Below are 24,928 nucleotides of genomic sequence, written 5' to 3' on the forward strand. Positions count from 1 at the left end.
TATTACCCAGCAGTCTGTAAAGTTATCTATTTAATTTGGAAAAACACGTTATTGCGGTTTGAGTAATCTCCCATGGAAAAAAAAAAAGATTATTTTGCAACCACAGTGTTGACATATATTGTACTGCAGTCACGAATATGCTAAACAGATAGATATCTTTGCTTAATTTAAGTAAATCAGAATCTCACTCTCCCATTATAGTGATCGTGACAGTAGTGTTAATGTTAGCAGAATCCTTGCATGAGTGACATTCCCAGACTCTATATTTCTGCCATAATTTTTTTTTTTTTTATTTTTTTTTTTTTTACTTTTGAGATAAATCCTGGGCCTATTTCAGCAACAAGTGTTTTGCAATTAGTTTTGATGGAGCCAAGACTTCACTGGTTCTCTCTAGTCCGCAAACCCCAGAATTGTTCCACCAATGTGTAATGAAATTTGTACAAGCAGCTCTTCCACATGAAGGGAATGAAAAAGTACAGAGGAGCTCCTGCCAACGCTTGCTTCATATCGAAACTATTCTGAGGAAGATTCTAAGAAATGAAGATGAAAATTGTGAAGAGAAAAAAAAAAAAAAGACTGCTGCAACATTTTCATAGCTGTTTGAACCCTTTCCACAGAGTCATGGTCACCACTTGAGGTCCTGCTGTTTCTGTAGCTTATCTCAGGAAATAATGAGCTCTGTAATCCTGGCCAAATTTAGCAAAGTTGCTAATTGCTTTGATTTCACTTTTCAGCTGATGGTCCCATAGAGTGCTGTCTCCTGCCTGGGACTGTACCTGGAGGTGGTGACAGATTCCTGCTGCCTGAGGGCTAGTGTGTGTTTTTCCCCTTTGAAGACAGTCAGCTCTGCTAAATGTTGCTCATTATCCTACACTTCTACCCATGTTACCAGGAGGAACCATGACTGTAGTTGTGTGGTTCCATCTGCTGTTTCATCCTGCTTCGACCATGGGAAGTACCAGATGTGCTCATGGATGATGTTGGGTTCCCATACAGGGAATAGGGGATTTCTCCCTCGCCTCAAGGCCAGCTTTTTGAGATGAGCTCAAGTCCTCTTTGAAGCTCTGAAGCAAATTGCTCTGTTTGTTGCCCTGTTGAAAACTTGGCTAGAAGTCATTGGCTTTCCTTCTGAAGCACAATGGTTTATCATCTCCAAATTTATTTTGTTCTATTTGCATAGTTTAGCGATTTCTTTATTATTCATATTTATGCACCAGTTCTTGGAAGCGTGTGGGGAAGACAAGATAGAGAAGCTGTACTGAAAGAAAGAGCTCTCAAACTTAATATGCTGCATTTCTCATTTTCTGAAACTGTGGAAAGAAATATTTTCAAGGCAGTTGTTTGGACAGTCTCTGATCCAGCTTTAGAAACTTTGGCATGTTTATAATGTTTGACTATATAAAAGGGATGAGTGCATCTGATGGCTATAAATCTAGATAAGTACAGCACTGGTCAATTCAGACCCATGGACTGAGGTGTCAGCAGGTGGGCAGTGACAGCAGCAGTGAATATCCACTGTGTTTTTTGGGTGAGGGGGGCTCCAGCTCCAGGTGCCTCAGTGGGCAGGAGCTGGGTCCTAATAGCAGCTGGGAGCAGACAAGAAGTCACAGTATTATTAACCATCATCATATTTACCAGTTTAATATAGCTGGTTTGTGTCCACAATGAGAAAACCACAATTTTTGGACAGCAGTAGTGTTTTGTCTGCCTGGGTGATTAGTGTTTCATTTAGCATTCTGTTAACTGCCTGCCAGACTCATAAAGGATGCAAGCTGGTGTGTCAGATCTTCCTCCAAGACCATTAGAATCTTCTTTATTTAGCTAGAGGTTGAGGAAAACTTTGTGTAAAGTACCTCAATGACCAATGTGATCATATTGAGTAGGCATGCAGAAGGCCTTGGTGTCTGTGGGGGTGAGTTGGTTTGTTTTAATCTATATCATGGGGCTTCTATGGAGAATCTGAGTTTGTTGGACTCTTATGTTGGACTCTTAGAGGAGTCACAACGTTGAGATGAAGTGGAGCAGACTCATCCAAGCATTAGCTGACTTGCTGGAATTGAGGCCAGTGTGTTGGCACAGTGCTCTGTGCTGACCCAGGAAAGGGAACTGTGCTGAGTGTAGGATGACATTCAGCTGCAGTGAACTTCAGCAGCAGGCATTGCTGCCACCCCAGTGGGATGTGCTCTCTCTTTCACTGCTGCTCACACCCAGAAATAAGACTCCACACACTGTTGCAAAGTCCTTCTCAATTCAGAAATTAGTGTCTGGCACCAATAATGAATTTTGAAATCCCAGGGATAATTAGGCATAGTCTGAAAAAGCTAGAAAGGACTTTGCCTTTCATTAGAAGTTCTATTTCACAGTGGTAATAAATCTTTCTGGGATTTTAGGACCATCCATGCACTTCTTATTCACTCAAACTTTGGTTTGTCATTGATTAATATCTTGCCTTTTCATATCATACTGTTTAACTAACCTTTTTTTCTCATGCTATCCAAAATCTAGATCCCTACCATTAGTAAGTGATATGCAAACCACTTGATTTCTTTCCAAGCTCAGGATAATGGAGAAATCCCCACCCTACCAGCTTCCCTAGAAGAATGTAGCAATCACATTTCCTTTTTCTTTCTTCAAATTTTGTTAATAACCTTGAGGTATTGCAAATTAAAGAAACCATTCTTTTCAGCCCTGGCACCAAATTAATTTAATTTCCATATTTTCATTATCTTCCTATTAACCACTAGCGCTCTGCAACAAAGAAGCTATTTGAAATATATAAAGCTACAGCCACTCCATGCTGCAAACTCTCAGGGGCACTTCGATAAATTACATCCTCATAATGAAGAAGTAGGGGGAGAGGGTGGTAACAATAGATTTTTTTCACAATAGAATGAAGTCGGGGTTTGATCTGATTCAACATGACTTGCTCACAGCACAGATAGAATATCAAATCATCCCTGTGAAATTTAAACCTTGCTATATTCACCCCGTTGTATCCATTGTTCTGTTGAAACCTTGAAGACTACACATAATAGTTTGCAAATGGGGATTTAGTTGATGTAGTTTATTTTTGTCAACTTTCTCAATTTAATTATCTTCAGCCTGCAGTCTAATTTATGTGTTTGATGTCACTATTCATTAGCAGTACAGATACAGCCTGCAAAGAGACTGTAAAAAAAAAAACCAGTGCAGCTGGGTTCCCTTCTCAAACACACTGCAGCAGTTAAATACTGGAGTTGTTAAAGAACGAGTTTGGAACAACACCGTCAGAAAAATTACTACTTCAAGAATCATAAGAATGTGAGTTTGTATAAGAAATGTCTGTAAAAGTTGTAGTATCAGAAGGATGTAGTTCTAATTCTGTGCCAGAACACATTTCTGATTCATTAGCTGTCACTTAGAGGAGAGACAGACAGACAGACCCTAAACTAGAGTTATGATTTTCAAGGTCACTGGCCAAATGAAAAACTGGCAATATGTTTAATTGTGGGTTACTGTGAAATGGATTTGTTTGGGTTTTTTGTTCCCTCCCTTAAATGAAAATGCCTTACACTGTTTTTAAACACATCTAAGGTTTTATATATTCAAAATGAAATATTTGGGTTCTTTTTTGTTTTTAAGCACAAACTACAAAATGAAGGTCACTTCCATCTGAAAAAAAAACATTTAAAAATGTTTTGGTTTTCACTTTTTTATTTAAAAAACAAATATTTTCACATTTTCAAATATTTCCTGACATTGACAGAAATGTACAGATTAGTTTTGATTAAAATAGACATTTGTAAGAAAGTTACAGACATTGTTTTGGCTGACCCTGCTAAATACACTCCCTGAGCGTAGTCCCTGAGTTGTTCAGAGACCAAATCAAGGTGCTGGCTTTGCTGGTCTCCATCTCTGCAGGTGAAACCAGAATTAATTTATGCCTGCCCAAGGCATAAGGGAAGGAGGTTTTCCAGTTCAGGCCCATCCTGCTGGCAGGAAGACACCTGCTCATGAAAATCTTTTCAACATAGCTTCCTTCCTCCATCCTTCTTGTCCCTGGGTAGGGGGGATTAGTAAATCCCTGGAAATAGGAATGCTGAACCCATTGCTGTGACCTCTCTGTCACTTGTTGATCCCTGAGGATGGATGCTGGTGAGTTATGGGGCAAACCAAGTGGGCAAGCTCTGCTCTGGGAGGTCTGGTTATCTCTGCAAGAGTGATCTGTGCTTTAGCCTGTGTGTCTTTGCCTTCTGAATGACATAGTGGTTAATGGGAAATTAATAAATAACTCATTAAAACCTAAAAAAACGCCCATCCCTCCTCAGCAAGACCAAATTCCCTGCTGGGGTGGAGCACATGGCGCTATGCCCGTTGTGGGAGGTCTTGCTTGGTCTCAGAATCCTGCCTTGGGTTTAGCTGAAATCTCAGGTTTCAGGAGCATGGCCTGTTGCCCTTGTTTCCCTGGCCATGGGGCTGAGGAGGAATGTCTCAGTGCTTGACACTTGCCAGCTGGCTGGAGCTGCTGCTGATTTTGGGGGGGATCACATGGGCTGGCAAACAGGTGCCAGCAGCTGCAAGGGATGGGCTTGGTCCCAGAGCTGCACAAGCATCTGAGCAGTAGGCATTGCTCATGTTTAGGGTCTGAAGCTTATGAACTATTGCATGCCAATGTGGTGATTGCTCTCAGTTATCTGAATTAAAACCCGCCTCTTCTTAGTATGAAAAATCCAGCCCACATAGCTTTAAAGATTTAAAGCAAGAGGGTGAATTGTTATATGTATCAATTAAATCAACCCTTCCAGTGACAAGTGAATATTTGATTTTCAACCCCCAAAGGACAGTACATACCATGCTATGCTGTGGTGATATTTTCTAATAAATTATCTAGCTGACATCTTACCTCTGAGGGAGTGAGGGAGATTGTTAACAAAGAAGACAAAACCGGCTCTTTCCTATTTATGCCTCATTTCCATTATGCATAAGGGCACCAGTCTCAGTGCTCTGTACCTGGTAAATGATGAGAGCTGGGAGAGGAAGAGTTCCTGTGCTTCTTATGCATATATATTGTTTTGAAACATAGAATCACAGAATGGTTTAGGTTAGAAAAGACCTTTAAAGGACATGTAGTCCAAGCCCTCTGCCGTGATCAGGGACATCTTCCACTAGATCAAGTTGCTCAGAGTCCCATCCAACCTGACCTTGAATATTTCCAGGGATGGAGCATCCATCACTTCTCTGGGCAGCCTGTGCCAGTGCCTCACCACCCTCATTGTAAAAAACTTCTTCCTTATATCTAATTTAAATCAACCTTCTTTTAATTTAAAACTATTGCTCTTTGTCCTATCACAACAGGCCCTACTAAACATGTACAAAGCAGTCACAGAGTCAGCCTCAGCTTTGCCCTTCCCTCTTCCATTCTCCACCTAGAAGCAGGTCATTATCTCAGGGATAGTAAATGAAATATTAGGTCAGCTCCTCCAGCGACTTTGCATCAGCATTGCTTCATACAGAGCCTCACCTGGGGTGGGAAATCACTCGGATTGTGCAAGGAGACCACGTGAAGTTTGCTGGCTTGGGACAGACACTAGCTCTGTACAGAAACTGGGAGAAATGGAAGGGCTGGGTTTGCTCTTTTTTGGTCTTGGAGAAAGCCAGAAAAAGGCTGACTTGTTCCTCAGCATCTCTTTCCTCATTTGTGGAGATGGTGACCCCAAATATCCCTCCTGGGGCCAAGGTTTGGTGAAGAGCCAGAAGAAAGACCGTGTGAGGAGTATTTGTTGGACCCAAGAGAACGTTTGTGAGGTTTCGGAGAGAGTTTCAGTGGTTTCCAATGTTCAAGAGAATTACTGAAATTATTAAATTGGAAATAATAAATCCCTAATTCAACATTTTGTCCAAGTAAGCTGGGGGAGAGGGAGATAGATGACAGCTGTTGGAACCAAGTTTCACAAACTTCCATGAGTTTTCTCTGCCTAAGAAATTCTTTATTAGTTTTCGAGTTATTCTTAAAACCATAATGGCATCTGCTGAGGGATCAGGAACCACACACTGAGGCTCTGGAAAATAAGCAAAAAAAGCAGGAGTTAAAAGACAGTTTTGAATGAATTTACACAGAAAATGCTCCTCTGATTCACTTTACAGATATTTAGAAAAGTGCTTCTTGGGACTCAGTTTCACTTGAACACAGTACATTATCTCATTCTTTTGTTTACTGGGAGATTATTATGTATTAATATCTATTTATTAGTAGTCAACCAGTTACATGCAATTTGGTTAATTTCAAGTAAGATTTTTTTAAAAAAAGTTTCTTACAACTTTATCCCAGCAAAATGTGACAGGACAACTGGTTTACTGGGCTGGGTTTTCCCTAGTTCTGCCTCGAAAAGGATTTTTACAGCTCTCAAATAGGAGTTGTTGTGGTTTAGTGTCTCAGAGCTGCAAGTAAATGGCAGTTCTCCACAGGGAAGGATATGTCTGAAAAAAGCTCAGCCTTCTGCAGACAGTGGAATAACTGCAGGAGAAGCCTTAATTGGGTGCAGGAGGGAGGAAGGTAAGAAAGCTCTTGACAGGTTGAAATATTTTTCTGTAGCAGCAGCATTTTAGAGGCACTTGTTAATGAAAATGATTGATTGGAAAATGACTCAAAGCTTTTAAATCTTTGAAAATTATTATTTTTTTTTTCTTCTTGAAAGTGGATTCCTCATCTGATCACGAAGACAAGAGAATTTTCCTCTCCACCTCCAAAGAATTAAAAGTTCCTCCAGGCTCAGTGTTTCTGAGAAACACTGCATAATTATGCATGGGACACCTGGTGCATGTGTGTGACAAGCAGGATGAGGTATCTGGTTTGCTTTTGAGACAGAGAATAGTGAGAATAAAAGGTGAAATGCCTTTTGTACTAAGTGTTTAATAATGTCTTTTGTCAAACAAATTAACACCAGACACCCTCCCCAAAAGCCAACCAAAGCTAATGAACAGCAGGAATATTACCTGACATAGCACCAAAATTTTTAGGCAATATGTATTTTTGCTTCTGATGTAAAATAGTGAAAATAAAATAAATGAGAAGCTGTTTTCAAATGGCTTTACTGTCTGTTCTATTCTAGTGGAAGTGGCAGTCATCAATATAGGTAGAAATAACAGTAGCAATATTAATATCCATCTTCCACTTTAGTCAGACTTCCAAACGCATGAAGCATATGCTAAGATGATACATGACATCAATGTAACATTAATAAGAGCTCAAATATAAAAAATTCCCAAAGTGAAAGCTTTTCCACCAGTTATTTTGAATTTGCTGCCTATTCATATTTAATAAATAAAATGTCTTTTGCCACCTGCCTATATAGCTGGCACTCATAAATAAAATACTGACCCAGTAGAATTTGAACACAAAGAAAAGGAGTGAATATAATTTTAAAATGTTGACATCAGGTGAGGCAGAACAAAAGTAGCTGGCAGCCAGTACTGCTTTCTGTGTATTCAGCCTGCATGCATGGTTTATGTACCTTCAAATTGTTTGAGCATTAATGGTCATAAAGATTAGAAAAAATTAAAATCCAGTGAAGTAGAAAGCAGGGTTCTCCCCACACACACTTCCTTAATTTAATTTTTTTTAAATGGGTCTGCTTCCAGCAAAGTATTTGGTTCAGAAGCTCTGACCTCAGATAAATAATATATTTTATCATAACTTTAAATCAGCGGATATTATCCATGTGCTCAGTGTTGCCTGTGTATGGAAACACCTTGCTGAATCAAGGTCTCCTCTGACAGAAACCCTGAAGTCTCCACATGTCCAAGAGCAAAGCTGCTCACCTTGAGAAATGTGTAGGCTTCATGTGTAGCAGAGAAGTCTGTGCTAAATATACCTTCCTGTGGATCCAGGGTGAAAATGAACCAGTGCCTTTAATAGTGTGTAACTGGCCTTTTTTGGCTGTCTGCTTTGCAAGGTGTAAGCAGGGGGTGTTACAAGCACGGCTGAATTCTCCTTTCAGATTTGCACTTCAGTGCTGGTGACTTGCAGCCCACAACTGTGGGTCCCACCTGTGCAGTGCTCCTTTTCCAGGGTCACTTGTGTGGGTTTTGTCTTTAAATGATGGTAGGAGGGACTGAAATGGTTTTTCTCTGCTGGGCTGGCTTTATCCTCTGAGTACACACCATACAATTCTGGGCTGCATGCCTGGGTGATGTGCTGAGCCTTGGATCCCTTCACAAGGTCTGCATGGACAGAGATAGGGAGCATGTTTCAGTCCAGCTCCTGGGCTCTTGTTTGCAGTCCTCTGTGATGGTTCAGTAATCCTAGGAGCTAACAATAATAATATCAAGTGTCATTACCAATGGCTTTTTTAATCATCATTATAATTCTTATTCTGAATAGCACTTAAAGCACATTTTTATCTTTCGTTGACAATAAAGTGCAGCCTCATAAATATTTAACTTGTCTGATTAAATTATCCATGCTGGAACAGATAACTGGGCGCTTTAATAAGCTTAAACTAAAATCTTGGCTGTTATTATCTCCCTGGAGAAGAGAGAGAAAGTGATAAAGGTTCCCCTGGCCTGAGTGACCCTCACACCATTCAGCTCAGCAACAGGAGATGATATTTGATGATAATTAATTGCAATCATCATTGTCTGTCTTTATGGTTCTGCAGCTGATGACTACAAGGAGAGGACTGAAAGCCTACACAGCTCCTCAATTGCACAGGCAGAAAACCAAAGTCAGGAAAGGTCAGGCTGGATGGGGTCAGGCTGGATGGGGCTTTGAACAACCTGCTCTAGTGGAAGGTGTCCCTGCATATGGCAAAGTGTTTGGAACTTGATGATCTTTAAGGTCCCTTCCAACCCAAACCATTCTACGGTGCTGTGGTGGTGACTGTGTTGATAAAGTTGTCCCACTGGAGATGAGGCAGAGCGTGATGCCTTAGAGTTAGATTACCAAAGCAGCTTCCTCTGTTTTAAACCCCTTTCCTATACTCAGAGACACCTGCTTCAAGTCTGTACTGAGATTTTTAGATCTAGAGAGGACTGTTATGGTCTTATCTTGAGGCACATCAAGACATGCCTGCCATGGGATGCCATCCAGCTCTCTTTCTTCAAGTCCTCTGGTTTGCAGCTGGATCAAAGCATGCTTTTTTTAAATGGAAAATGAAATTATGACGGCAGGTGATGTTTTTCTTGCTTCATGTTCCTGGACAACATTGAAACAGCCTCTTGAGTCACCTGCTGCTGACTTCTGTGGTCACTGCCCTCACTCCAACAGAGGTATCTTCTGTGCCTCTGTCCTGGCTTGTCAGCCTGAGTCACTGTGAAGGGCCTGCACAAGCATCTGCACTGCTTATAACCCTCTAGCAGGCATGAGAGCATCTCCCAGAGCCACTTTCAGCCCAGAACTGCAGTATATTGTGACTTTCCCATCTTGACACAACATGTAGAAAACACACTGGAGTTTGGTGCAACGGCAAGGCCTTGGTGGAGAGAGAGGATCCAGATGGGATGTGGCTCAGAGCAGGGAAACATGATGGGGAGTGATGGTCGAAGCAGAACTTGGGAAGAACCAACCCTGAGCAGTGAGGAAAAGAGAGTAGGAGAAAGAGGAATGAAGATTTGGAGCCAGGATGGGTTGTATTGTGGAGATGATGAGTCTCTTCAAGACCCTTTGTACAATAAGAGCATCATCGGCAGGAGGGGATCAAACTGGTTTGTTTGATCCCAGCCTCCAGATCACTTGCTGCTGACTTGCAAGCCTTTGGCTGTGCTGCTCAGCTATTTTATATCCTGTCCAAAATTCTTGTGGGCCCTCCTTATTTCTTAATCACTTCTACTACCCACTGCACATGGTCTCTGCTGTGGCTCTGCCAAGCAGCTGCAGTGAGCACAATCATGAGCCAGAAGCTGGTGCCCCTCATTTTAAACAGAAAGAAGGGTTTTGAGCTTACTTTGTGTGCTCAGGGGAACAGCTCTGTGTGGACTGGGTTAAAGGAGAGAGGAAGAGAGACAGAAGATTCCCATTGCAACCTGTTAGACTGGATAAAGCTGGCATAGAAAATTTGGAGCAAAAAAGCAGGAGGCACGATCTGATTTTGTTTGCATTCCCTTTAGTACTTCACAAGAAATTAAGCAAAATGTCCTCAATATCCTTCAACAGCAAAAAAAAAAACAAAACAGCAAAAACCCAAAAACCAATAAAAACTCCATACCTATTTGAGGAAAAAGAAAAAAGAGAGTGGTCTGAAAATAAAATGAAAAGCAAGGCAAGAAATATAATTAACAGACTTATTACCTCGGGGGAAAAGCAGAGTTTGTTTTGCAACTTCAAGGGATGGGAAGGATTTAAATGCTAAGTGGGTGCCTGTATGTCCCTGTGCACATGGATTTCTAACTCTGTGTCTGTGCTTTTGTGTCTGACGGAGAGTTGGCTTGTGTTACTACATTTATATGTAAAATGTATATACTTTATTTATACATTTGATAGGAAACATGGAACAAGCTGTCAAGTGCAGGTGTGGGGTATGTGTGTATGAGAAATGCCTAATATATACTTTCTCCCTCCTTCCAACTTACACAAACACACCCAACCCTTCAGACCACGTTTCCACTCCATTTTAGGCCAAATGCTCCCAAAGTCACTGAGCACTCTGCACCTTTCCCTGCAAATGAGGCACTGGCAAGTAATAGCTGGAAACCCACCAAACCCACCATCCCCTACATCTCTCAATTCTTTTTTTTTTTTTTTAACCATTTTCCACGATTTTGCTGCACTCTAGTTTTTCAACAGAGAAACTTCGAGCAGAACTGCAGGTACTTGCCTTGCTGAAAACAGAACATATAACACCACACACAATTGTTAGTCTGGCAGGTAGCACACAAGCCTCCCCGTTAATTAATCTTTAATGCCATTAATTGGTTGTCTGCTTGGTGGCAAGAAAAAAGGGTAAACATTGTTCACAAATCAATTTAATTCCACTCCTAACCAGGCTGTTTTCAAGGGGATAAAAACAATTATGAGCACTGCAGTGACTGGACACCCAGGCTTTGCTGATAACAGCACTGGAACAATAACATGCACAAGCCACGCTCTCTGGAGCAAGGCTGCTGACTGAGTTTCTTTCCTCTCAGATTGACTCATTTGTTTGTTGTGGATACAGGTAGATGATAAGGAAGGAATAGAAGGGATATCATTGGATTTAATTCCTTCTTTGTAGCTGACTCCTATTTTTTATACTCTGGGCCTGCCCTAAAACAGACCTTTTGGAGTCTGCTGCAGCACACAAAGCAGTGATTCCTCAGCTTACAGGGCAAGCTTATGGGTGGGTTTTTTTTTCATTCCATGTCAGGACCTGGTATTTTTCATTCTGTTAATGCTGTGACAATCTCTGCTTCAGCACATGGGTATGGAGCTGGCACTTACAGTGGTGCTTAGTTTTAGCATGAAGGGTGGGTGTGACAGTGTTTGCGACAGAGTAGGAGGGGTAGGGTGGAACTTCCCCTGCTGTTCGTCAAATTTCAACAGGGGTGTGGGATAACATGCCAAAATGAGAAGGTCTCAGGATGGAGTATGTAAGATCTGTACAGCAGATATCATAGATGTCATGGATATCATATCACGGGTGTTAGATTATCCCTACCCATGGTAGGAGGGTTGGAACTAGATGATCTTTAAGGTCCCTTCCAGCCCAAACCACCCTGTGTTTCTACAAGTGTGTGTCTTCTGGTGGGGTCCCTGTGCTCATGCAGCCATCAGTGGTGCAACACAGCTCAGCTGGGCTTCCCACATTCCATGGCTTCTCAAAAAAATCAGGGGAAGGCTGCATGTTTCTGTAAACTCTTATTCCAGAGTATCTCCCAAGTTCCATCTTCCATTTTAGCCATTTTTCTCCTGCCAGAATTGGCCTACTAGAGCTTGGTCCCATGTCAAATAAGGATGAAATACCCTTTAGATATCTAATGCCCCCCATTCGTGTTCCTCCCTGCTTCTAGGAAAAATCAATTTGTGTTACGTTCATGTGACGATCTCCTACACCAGACCTCTGGCTGGGGTCAGAGAAACTGGCAAGTGAGCTGCATGGAAAAGGTTCTCCTGAGCTTTCAAAATGATACTCAGGACTTAGCAAAACATCAGCCTTCGCTGCCCTGAACTTCAAAGCAACTCAAAACACCTGATAAATCAGCCTGGTAACTCAGGAAAGCTGGGATTAGGGCAGCAGGGAGACTTACAAATTATCTGTGAAAGCAAGGGGTGAGGTTGCCCCTCTGGTTCTGGGTAGGAGTTGCTGCACTCACATGTAAAATTTATTTTGCTTTAAGGAAGAAAACACATCTTCCTGGCAATTTCTTTTGGAGTGATGAGGCCTTTTGGTTTATGTTACTCTGAGCACATGGCAAGGTTTGTGGGCTAGCAGCAGAGTTAGGAATGAAGTAAAAGAGCAGCTCTGGTAGAGGAAGACGTGTTTGTAAAGCACTGAAGAAGGATGATTTCGTGGTGATATTGGATTCCCTGCTTGGCTCCATGTGGAACTTGTGGTGTGACCTGGGGTAAGTCTTTCTGTGAGTTTTGTGGCTTGATAATCTTGTCCTGGTCCTGTTGTTGGTGCACAGTGTTGCAGAGAGCACAAGGACTCTGCAGTGGTGCACTGGTACCCTCAGCTGGACTAGAGGAGATGCAGTGGCACTGAGCAGGCAGAGGCCATAGGTACACATGTCTGGCTGTGCAGTTTCTCACCAATGTGTCAACTCTAACTTTTTCTAAGAACTTGTTAATTTGAAACGTTCTCTGTATATTTTACATCTTTTGCCCTTCCTGTACTTTCAAGGCTTTTTCTGTGGTTTGTAGGAGTCAGATATGGCTTTGGAGTCTAACCATGTGTGTTTAACCCTTGATGAAATGGATGGTTTGGGTGTGAATAGTTGGTGCTTTGTCTTCTGCAATTGCAGGGGTTGGACCTGGTTGCTCTGAGTTAGACACATTTAGACAACCCTTAACTCCTTTAATACAAATGTTCCTTCAGACAACAGCTTTATTCAAGCACCTTGTGGCATTTTCTGTTCTGTTGTGACAGTTCTGAATGCTCTGCTTGCGGTGTTTTCTTATCTAATGTGATGGTATTTGTGAAACCTTTGTTGCTATCTTGCAAGGAGGCTGGAGTCTCTTTGTGTCCTTTTAATCTTAAAATTCTTCGATATGGAAAATCTCCCTTTTGCTTCAGATATTTTCACAGAAACCCACTGGGGAATTTCTTCCAGTGGTTGAATTTTTTTTTTTATTTGTGAAAATTGAATAGAAAACTAATTCTCAATGTATGTTAGAATGCCACATTCACCTTCCCCAAGTGCTTGAACTGATATTTCTTCCATGCCTTTCTCAGGAGCTGAAGCATTTTCTAAGAAAGCTGCTTTTTCCACATAATCTGTCAGCTACTGTTGGGATATTCAAAGATTGTCTGAAGCTTATATTACTTTTCTTTTGAAAATTGCTTTAACTTAATTACTCATAGCAATTCAAGAGGGTAATACTCTCACTGGTTGGGATAATTAGGAAGCCTTAATTAGCTCTTTAAAAAATATCAAAATGTAGCTGTGTCATTGTTATATCACCCTCATTAGTTCAATCTGGAAGCCTTTAACTGGTGCATTTATGTTTCTGATTTACATATTCTTTCCCATGGTGCTGAGCAATATAACTTGCAATAATAATACTAAAAAAGTTAAGTTTCTCCAGAGAACCATTACATGAGAGAAGTGGGTATAGACAATATGCAAAGAATATTCCAGTATTTTACAGTTGAACTTGGTTTATTACCACTGTACTTAAAATGCAATTAAAAGTGTGTATGTGCATGTTACTTTGTTCTGTCACTATCCTTGCATTTGTTTAAAATGTGTGGGTGTGCAGGAACATGTTGTTGCTCTAAAACCCCCTTATTCTTGAAGGGTGAAAATGGCCAAATGTAAGCTCCTCTCAAATGCTGTGCTAAAGCTGCCAGAATGCTAAAGAAACTTTCTTTTGTACTCAGCTGAAGGTTTTGCTTGTGATCTTGAGAGAAGCAGAAGGTGACTTTTTTTCTTTTAGTCTTAATTAGAATAGAAATTTTTGTGCCTATCAGTACTTTGTTCTAAAAGAGATTAAGATTCTTCATGTAAAGGTATATTGCACATTTGTCACTACAAAAAAGGACTACTCAGGATGATGAAAAAATAAACCTTTCAACCAGTCCTCTAATGAGTAAATAAATATGATTTGACCTTTAGCCACCATGTACTTTGCTATTATTTAGAGTTTAAAGTGACTCTAGGTAGAGTCTGGTGGTAGTGCAGGAAGTTATTCTTCCTTGGATATAAAGATCTTTCACCTATCCAAGAGATGCTTCCAGAAGTGGAACAGAGATTCAAAAAAAAAAAAAAAAAGAAAATAAAAAAAATGTCTATACTTATTATTTTTTACATTTATTTTTAGATTTTTTAGTTGGATTTTGAGTAGAAAGGGCAGGGTTGAACTGTACAGGTTATATGAGGAGGCTGCAGCAAATGGAGGTGAATGCCTGAGGCTGGAGAGGGACAACTCTGGGTGCTTTTGGGAGGTGGCAATTTCAGGACACTCGGACTATTTGGGAAACCACTTTCTAGATAAAACTATAAATAGCCCAGTAATGCTTTCACATTCCCTATTATGTCTCTTATTAATAGAGTATGTCTTAGAAAGGGTAAAACCACAGGGAATCAGTTTGAGCCTGAAAATCCAGGGAGCTGAGAAGCAATTTAAAAATTGCTTATCTGATACATATTAACCAAAGCTACTGAAATTGGAGGAAGGCAGATGACTGGCCTCTTATGGCTGATTTTATAATTTTGAAGGACAAATTTGTCACATTTGAATGTAACAGTTATTCAAGATGGTTTTCAATCTTAAAATGAGTATGCAGAACTGGAGTTTTCCTCTTTTTGCTGCATCAAAGCAAACCCATATTTTATTCTTAATGCAATTCATGGAATTAACCATTATAAATAATAGAGTGATCTCCCTGCTCTCCTCATCTGCTTGTTGGTTACTGAGGCTCTTGGCCCTGCTCTGATCTCCCGGTGCTGTGATGACCAGCAGATCCCCCTGACCTCGACAACTCGTTTGCAGAACCACCGTGACCTTTATCTCCTCTCTCCAGGGAGTTCTGTTTGAGAAAAATCTGATCAAACCACTTTGATGCACCGTCAGTCTTGCAGTTCACTCCCCAGGCTTGATGGCCTCCGGAAGGTCCTGAAAGATGCTTTTTTCCCTTTAATTTGAACAACATTCTGCCATCTGCAGAAATGAGCTGAGCCTCTCTTTTCTGAGCTTTTCTTTGCCCCCTGTCATAGGGGAAGGAATAGCTGTAGGAAGCTGCAGCTATTTCTCTGTTGCTCTTCCATCTGTGAATGACATGAGCTTGCTTGATAAAACGTGCCACTGGATTTGAAAACTGATCAGTAAGTGGCAAATTCAATAGACTTATCAACAATGTAGCATCTAAATTAAGAGACAGCCTCTAGTAATGATGTAGTCCATTTCCAGTTTATTAAGATGCTGGAGTCTTGGGAAGTTTCTAGATAAATCTGCTAACCTTGCTGGAACAACACAGATGAATCTTTCCATCCGAGTGCCTTTTTTTTTTTTTTTAAACGTGGTATTTACTTTCCTGTAATGGCTAAGCAAGCATGTTCCTGTGAAATCAGCTAGTTTGTTCTTCCCCAGCCATGCTTACCCTCTGCAAAGCCACAGTATAAACTAATTAGGGATTTGCTATTTGGAGAAAGTTGTGATAAGTTTGCCGACAAGGGCATCGCCTAATCTCATTGCACACACGTCAGTGGCTATACATGTGTGAAATTAAGTGGGTTTTTGCTGATTCCCGCAGACTGGCTGTTTTTATCTTGAGACAACATTCCCAATCATAAAATGCATTAACATCTGCTATCAGGGGCTTACTGTAATATGTGTAACACCAGCAGCAATTCTTTGATATTGCCTTCAAATGCATTGTTAAGGGAGATCACAGAAATGGCTTTTGATAGGCTACATGATTTTCCTCGTAGAAGTAAAAGCTGATAGGGAGAATAATCCTGCAAGGTTTTTGCTTCAAATAGAAACGGTATAGATGAATCTGGTGCCTCGGCTGCTGATAGGAGCTGGTCTACCTGAGGGCATTTTGTTCTTTTAAACTAGTGTTTAGTGAAACAATTGGCCTGAGAAGACCTTGGAATCAAACACACACCTGCGTTTGGGAGGATGATGGGAGGTTAGAACTGATAATAATGCAGAGCAGGGAATCAAAAAAAAAAAAACCAACAAACCACCTACTGTCTATGCAATGAAGAAGGATCATTTTCAGTTCTAAAACCTAAGTCTAATTTTTCTCTGGGTCACAATAAAACAATACTTACTTAACTTCTGCAGGATTTGCTGCTGGGAAGATGTAATTGTTGAAGCCCCAGATAGATGAGTCCAAGAAGACAACATTGAGTTTATTCAGTTATTTTGTAATGTGATTACTTTACAATTTAAAGAGATTTCCAGCTACTTGAAGCTTTCTGGGCTTTCAGCTGAAGCACAACTTTGGAGGCAGTAATGCCCCATTGGGGAATAAGGTAAGAATATTAAAATGCAGGGTTTATCACACATGCTTGAACTTAACTGCAGGTAGGCACGAAAAACGACTCCTCTGGTGGTGAGCAATTGCTTCATGAAGGCATTGCTTGTGCTCAGCTGTCACAGTAAGTGCCATCATGCAACAACAGCTTTGTGGAGTCTTGAACACAACCACGATGAGCTGCTCAAGGACATCACTAAATGTCCTGTGTCCTCTCTGCTCAGCACAGCCTGCCCATGCTAATGCTGCTTTTCTCACTAGGGCACTGTCAGGACACAGTCTCCTCTATCCCTGTCTTCAGCTGCTCCAGTTTCAAGTACAGTGGCTGCAGGATGCCATCACATCCAAAACATGGGGCACAGGGTTTTCTTCCTCTTGAAGCATCTCATCTTAAAGCTATTCTCAGATTTGTCTGCTTTCTGCACTGTTGAGTAGAGCTCAGTATTCAATTTGCAGGGAGTAGAAGGTGTTTAGAGCTGTACTGCAAAGCCCTGGGTCTGAAATAGCTGTGTGTAGAGGGAAGTATATAAAATAGAGGTGATTTTTTATTATCTAGTGGCATATTAAGCATTGATTATTTTTGTTCTGTCTTAGTTCTGTGGAAATAAGAGTAGTGGGGATATGCAAACTAAGGGAGTTAACCTTATGGATGCTAATGCATGTGTAGCTTGTGGGGAACAAAACTAAACTGCTCCCTATAAATGAGCTAATTGGGATTGCTGAGGCTGCTGCACACCAAGTAAAATAGCTAGGCTGAGTTTGGGATATTTGCCCCATGTTATTCAAAACACGGAAGAAAATCCAGGGAAATTGCAGGACAGCCTGGCTTAATCAGGAGTCCCTGCTGTAGCAGTCAGAATCAAATGAATACTAATTGTGTTAATCAGCTTGTGAACTTTTGTGCCATGTTCTTAATTTCAAATATCACCAAATCCTGTGCAGTGAGTCAGTTGATGCTGATATAATGAAACTATTGTACGTGGGAGGAGGGATATGTTTTGTGAGAAGCCAGTTACTGATTTTCCTCTAGCAATTTTTATGGAAGCCTTGGTTACTTTCATTTTATTTTCTTGTTTTTGTGACTGGAATTCCGGAAATCTTCCACATTACAACTCTGGAGTCCCCTTCCTGTTTTTTCAGGAAGGGCCTTATTTTTGATACCTCTGCACTACAGGACTGCCCCCCTCTGTAACCAAGCACATTATGAACCCTGTCAGCCGTGGACATACCTCAGGCAAAACCTTTTACCTTCAGGTCAGCATATGGCTGACCCTGAGAGGACTTTGTTTTCCCAGCTGTGCTGATGTCCTGGAGTGACTCTGTATGGAGATGTGGTACCAATCCCACACAGATGAGACTTAAACCAATCTGCATCTTCTAGAAAGTTACTAGAAAAATCAGGACAATCCCTGGAATCCTGCTAAATATTTACTACCTTAAAGCTGGAGCTGAATGTGCAGGAGCTACCAGCAGGTTGGGTCCTATTTTGCTGACCTAGTCAATCAAGAGGAGGGTTGTTTTGGCAGTGGTAGTTAAGGCATCACTTTTCAACATGGCCCAGGGTTGAACATGGCAGCTCAGGTATGGGAATCCCTGACCTGAGCTGTTATTTCCCAATGGTACTGCTTTTATTTCCCCAAATGGATGCTTTTCCCCCTCTTGTTTATTGAAAGTGGCAGCCCTGTAGGGCTTCTGAACCCTAACCCAGGAGCAACTGGACTTGTGAACTGTTGTGTTGTGATGCTCTCATCTCTCCTCTGTGTATTTGCATGTTTGCTGTTTTCTTTTGATGTAAGTTTTTCATGGGCAGCATTTTTCTGTCAATGATATTAAACAGAAGCAAGAAATGTTATGCCTAAAAGAACTGAATGAGACTGTAGTGACTGGAAATGCCTAATGCCAAGATGTAGCCCACTGAACCTCTTTATACTGTCATGTCTCTTATTACTCAAAATGTCACTTATTTATGGGTCCAAATCTTCCTCGCAGTAGTCAGTATAGATGTCCACTCCTCATCTGGGACCCCCTTCCTCTCTCCTGAAAAATTGCAAGGCAAATAAGACAAAAGCAGCATTAAAAATAATCTTTACCTTCCTGGAGTCAGAGAGAGAAATAGAGACTGATGCCTCCTCAAAGTCAGGTTCTGTTGAAGCCAAAGGGAATTTTGCTTCAGTGAAAATGGAGTTGATCCAAATGTGGAATGGGAATGTAGGAAAAAAGTGGGTGCAGGGAGTGTTAGAGAGAGAGAGAGAGAAGTAGAAAAACTTCTTGAAAAGTTAAAAAGTAAAGTAGGACCGAAGTAGTCTGGATTCAGTTTCTGCCACTGCTCTGTTTCCTTTGCTACTTTAAGCAAATTAATTAAGCTGTTAATTAGGGAACAGTCAGGTTATAAAACATATATCTTAGAAAGCTAGAAGAGTAGGTTTTGGTTTGTTGTTTTCTTTTTTTCCTTTAAATTTGCCTGTGCCTTGCAGCACAGGGCCTGAATTCCTTGGGAGCTTTCAAGTGTATCCAAAACACAAGTGCAGCCTGTGTGTTGGCTTTTCATTTTCTTTTTTTTTTTTTAAGGTCACATGTGATCTATGCCATAACTGGGGGGAAAGGGTCAGAAACAATCAGCAGTGGGAGGTGAGAGGGGCAGCAGTGATCACATCCCCACATCACCACATCAATTAAAGCCTCTGCTGTCAGCACTGACTGATGAGTGGCATCAGCACCCACAGTTCCTTCAGAGCAAGGCTGACAAAATCATTTTATTGCTAATGTCTCGTCTTTATGGAGAGATGTCTACAGGAGTCTTCTCATGCCTAAATTCCTGTCTAGCAGAGTAGGAAAGAAAATAGCTCATCTCTTATCCTACATTAATTCTTATAAATTATGTGATTCTTTCTCTCTGATACCATAGTTAAATTTCAAAATGCTTTTCTTAGTTTGGATTTGTTCTCTCTGCTGTTGTCCCTGCTGTAAAACACAGGGGTTGTGTGCAGGGAGGAGGCAGTTTGACTTTCCAGTTTCCTGACCCCTTGTATGGGGAAATCATATTCCCTTCCTTTTCCTGACAGGAGGACAGGGCACTTTTGAGGTCTTCCTGGAATCACTGCAGCAAGCTGTGATGTGAATAATAGATGACATGAAAATCCCTGCCCAGCAAAGAGAGAATAGTACAGCGTGGTGCAGTTTTCTTGTTGCACTGAAACACTGGCTGTGTGCTAAAAGCACGCAAGCAGTCATCTGCAATTAAAAAGAAATAAAAGTGCCTGATAAGAAGAAATAAAAGCTCTCATACATTGCTGTGCTCTAGCTGGAGATAGTGATATACTGTGTCTTGGTTCTGACAATAAATCTTCTCCTTAGGAAGTAATTCTTTATGTCCCTAAATTGCAGAGAAACAATAGCCTCCCTTCTACATCATGCCTTTCTCATTCCCCCCAGGCTTTCAAGTGAACCTGTTTGCAGTGCACAGCCTGATCTATGAGGTTGCAGTCCCAGCTTTTAAACTTGTCCCCAACCTTGTCCCATTGTCCCTCTGCCCTGTAGGGTCTCTGCTTTGAGCAGAGCCTGAACTGTCATCGTCCCTATGGGTTTGCTCCCTCCCTTAAAGTAGGTCTTGGTATTCTAAACCCCTTCTCCTTGGGGGAATACTTATATAGGAAGCCCACAGACTCCTTCCAGGTGTGGTGGCAATGGCAGAGGGGGCTGAGGATGTACAGACATGCTGTGATCAACCAGGGCCCTTTCAGTCCAAAGGACTGCTCCCTTGTCCCTCCTGCCTTGACTCTGCTGTGGGAAATGGGGCTAAAGACAATCTTCCCCTGTTATTTCCAAGGTTTAGCTGTATGAACTACTATGGCATCTTTCTGGAAACGTCAGAGCTTTTCTGAGTGCTCTTTTTTTACCCTTCAATTTAATGATGGACTCATCCTTGCCTGGTGGGAGACCCTTTCCTGTTACCCTATCAGATTTTCTTCTGATCTTCCTGAAGCTCTTTTTTTCCTCCTTCTTTCTGGTTTATTCTTTTCACACTGACATGGATTGTTTGTTTTTTCATGCTCCTCTTCCCCTCAGGGTGTTCTGTAACCCTACTATCTATCTTTCTGTATTTTCATTTTTTCTTTATGTTTTTCCTCCTTTGGCATCTTTGTTTCATTACACACACTGCTCATGTTCCCTCTGTGCCAGATATCTTCTTCATACTTTGTGCTCTTTCATCTTTTCCTTATAGACCACTTATGCCTGCTTAGTAATTTATTTCAGTATTTCTAATTACAAAAATATACATCTTTCACTTTATCTTTTTAATTAATTTTAACATACTTAGTTTGGTGACATCTTGAACCCATCAAATATAAACCCCATAGCAGAAAAGTGTATAGGTGAAATTACTAAATCAAATTCAGTGGAGAATGAGAAAGAAGTAGCTTCGCATCTGAAATAGAGGCATGGCTTTAGTAAAAGTTGTGTTACTAAATAGATATTCTAGCTTGATCTTTGTTCTTTCCCCTCCCTCTTCCCATTTTTTTGAAAGCAAATGGGAAAGGGTACGTGTAAATGAAATCAGTCTTTTCCACCCCTCTTGGTTAGGGCAGGCTTTTCTCCTGTCAGCCCAGGTCACAAAAATAGAATGGAATATAAATGACGCTAAAAATGCTTAGACTTCATAAAATTTAAGCATGTACACTTAACAGCCTGCATTCCCAAACTTCCAAAGCAAAGTAGGTGCTCTGTGCTGCAGACCTGTGTGACAAAGATTAGTGACATTTGAAAAGTGACTCTTTGGAGGGAATTACATCCTAATGATGACCATAAGTCTTTTGTGTCTATTCATGAATTCATGAGGTTAGCCTAGTGCATCGAGAATGAACTCCAGGGATGATAAACAGAAACTTAGAAATGCTGAAATAGGAATTGCTAATGAGGTTCTTCAATCCAGGGCTTGTGTTGGGGTCTCCTTACTTACCTGGCTGGTGGGTTAGTGAAGGCATTGAAAACGATTCCACTTGGTAGAGATAAAATAGATTTGGGGTTTGCTTGTAACTGTTTGAAGTTGTCGTTTAAATTTCATTTCAACTTTGGGCAAATCACACTCCAGCACATAGGAAAGTTAATTTGCTGGGTCTCGGCAGTCTCTCTGAATGAGTAGTTTCCCCTTTCTAATTTATACCTCAATATCTACTCACATTTTCCTGCTGAATTTTATATTACTTTTAACTGGTCGAATTTTCTTAGGTTAATTTGGACTGAAGCTGAGAAGATTCAGCTCTGCAGAATTTAAGTGGCTGCAATTATGTACATAACTAATCCATCAACCAGGAGTTCAGTGTGGATCATCAGAGGAAGGACTTTTGATCTGTTCTGTCTTCTATAATTTGCTTTTTTCAATTATATGATGTCATTGTTATAATTGATAGCATTAAACATTGATTCCAGTTTTGTCATTACCATTTTCCCTGCTTCACTGTTTTAAATGAGGTTTGGAGTTATTGCAGCAGTGAGCAGTAACTGAAGGTGCATTTAAGTGTCAGCTGCTACAAACCTGACTCATGCCCACTGCAACGTGGCTGGTATGGGATATGTTGTAGCCCAAAAGCCAAATTTTGCAGAAATTCAAAATTATTCTTCCAAACTCACAATATTGATGTCTGTAGCAAAGCTAGAAAGAGAAACAAGGAGCTCCACCCAGCTCCTGCTCCCAGGAAGGCTCCTTCTCTTATTTGCGTATTAGCTGTTCAAAGAGTCTCAAGGACTTTGCATCTAACCACATTGGGCCTCTTTTTATGAGAGTAGAATTCCTTTTCCCATCCTGTCTTGTCCCTGTGGGCTTTGTCTGCAAAATACATAACATCCCACCTCCTGCAAACTTCTCAGAAGACTTAGGCCACTCTTCACATTCCTGGGCTGCATCCTGTAAAGCAGGGTGGAAAGTGTCATGTGTGGCTTCCCAGAAATTCAGAATTACCCATGGGTTTGTACTTTGTGCATAAGCAGCATTCCAGTACCTAAAGGGTGCCTACAAGAAGCCTGGGGAGGGACTTTTTATGAGAGCATGTAGTGATAGGATAAGGGGTAATGGCTTTAAGCTGAAGGAGGGTAGATTTAGATTGGATATTAGGAAGGAATTCTTTACTGTGAGGGTGGTGAGGCCCTGGTACAGGTTGCCTAGAGAGATTGTGGATGCCCCATCCCTGGAAGTGTTCAAGGCAAGGTTGGATGGGGCTTGGAGCAAGCTGGCATAGTGGAAGGTGTCCCTGCCTGTGGCAGGGATTTGGAATGAGATGAGCTTTAATGGTCTTTCCAACCCAAACCATTCTATGATATTTTGTCTTTGTTTTCTTGTGACCTTTATAACAGGCAGAAGTGCCACTACAGAAAGGAAAGTGCAGGTGAATAGGCCATGATATTTTGGGGAGGTGTCTGGGGGTGAAGCTGCATAGGAATGTGCTACCTTTCACAGAAAATAAAAGAAAAAAGTGGCGGAAGATCATTAATTCTAGAAGTACCTTCACTGCTTTCCCTTTCAAAGTTCTTGCTATATTTGGGCTTTACTTATTTTTTGAGCCAACAGGCCATGATTTTGTAGTCGTAGCTGCCTAGGACTGGTGTGGGATTTGATGTATACAAGCAGAGTTTTGATGTCAGTGATGGGCAAAGTAGTATCCAGAGGAAAAGAGCTGAAAGGTGAGAAAGGCTGAAGTCCATATGAAGTGAGTGTCTTGCATGTTGCATACATCTATGTGTGAATGACAAACTTTTTTGGAAATTTTGCATAAGAACCAGTGAAAATTTACAGATGGATGAAAGTGGGCAAGGGTGGAGAGAATTATTTTTATAAGAGCAGTGAATGTATTTCAATTCTGCTGTCATATGGTCTGGTGATCTTAGTAAGTTTATAGCTCAGGTGGATACAGGTGAGCCATTGTTTAAGAAGCCTGGGATGAAATATGCTAGAAAATGGGAAGATATAACTGTGGGAAGGGTCCAAATGAAATTAGTGAAATAATACTGCTTGCCTAGGGATGACTTAATGTTAATAAAGAACATGCCTGACATAAAAATAAGTTAGTTTCTTGGATCTGGAATGGGAAAGAGGGAGGAAGAGAGAGAACTCTGCCTGCTAAATGCAAAACAACAGTTTGGTATTACAGCTATGACATATCCTCCCTTGTACATGTTATGATGAGACGCTCCAGCACTTATGAATAATTCAGGCCCCTGAGAGGAGGCCATTAGACACTGACCCAACACGGGCCTGGTCCCATCAATCTCTGTTTCTGAAGGAAGCCCAGGCTGGAGCAGCATCCCTTTGAAAGCACCAACACAAGACACTTTTGATTTGCAAGCTAAAGTGGCCCTCAAGTAAGAAAATCAATTCCAACACAAAATGACACGTGAGTTTTATTAAGTCAGCATCGTCTAGCCTGCATTATTTAATAGTATGAGCTACTCTGACCTCTGTGAAGAGTTAAGCTGCATGAGCAGAATAACGTATGGTTCAGTTTAGCTCCAGAAGTCAGTCAAGAGTTAAGGTAGAAACAGTCTGGCAAAGCTGGATTTACCTTCTATTTATGTCCTGGAATAACAAGTAGGTGAAATGTAAAATCTCAGGTCCAACGAAGTGTTGCAAATAAGATCAGGTGCTTCCTTTCAGTATATTTGGTTGACATCAGATCTGTAAAAGCTACAAGAACAGGTTTTCTTTGACTCCCACCCTTTCCCTCTGCCACCACCTTCCAAAAGCCCTCTTTTGGTAGCTCTCTGACTCTGCCTAGAGTAGGAAGTTTGCCAAAATCCATTTTCTCCTGATATTTTGGGACTGGCATCATAGACATAGGTAGGAAGGCTGCAGTTTGGAAAGCAAAAACTGTGCATAAACACAACGAGGAAATGGATTTTATTTTTTTACATATTATTAACATTTGAAGATTGCAACATTTATTGTCAGCCCAGAAGCCATTTGGAACTTTCAAAGTTTAGGAATGAAAGAGGAGGTGCCACACTGAGGATTGGCCAATAGCTGGGAGATATTTTCACCTGATGTGGAAGACAGAGGTTTTAGTGTCTGCTGTTGGCTATGTAGGATGTTTCCAAACTCCCTGGATTTGATTAAAAGTCTTGCAGTTGATAATGTATCCTTGACAAGAGTGTCATTAAAACTACTGAAAAACAATCGTTTTAGCATATGTTCTTTTTTTCTGTTGAGGAAAAAAATGATGGTGTCTGAGTGTCCTTTTTTTTTCTTTTTTTATTTTTCCCCTTGAATGTGTGAAACTTTTCAGTCCAGATTTTTTTCCCTAAAAATGTTCATTTTGCTGGTTTATTTTGGCTGCAAATAT

The sequence above is a fragment of the Pseudopipra pipra genome, chromosome 12, assembly GCF_036250125.1.
Source record: "Pseudopipra pipra isolate bDixPip1 chromosome 12, bDixPip1.hap1, whole genome shotgun sequence".
Lineage (NCBI taxonomy): Eukaryota > Metazoa > Chordata > Aves > Passeriformes > Pipridae > Pseudopipra > Pseudopipra pipra.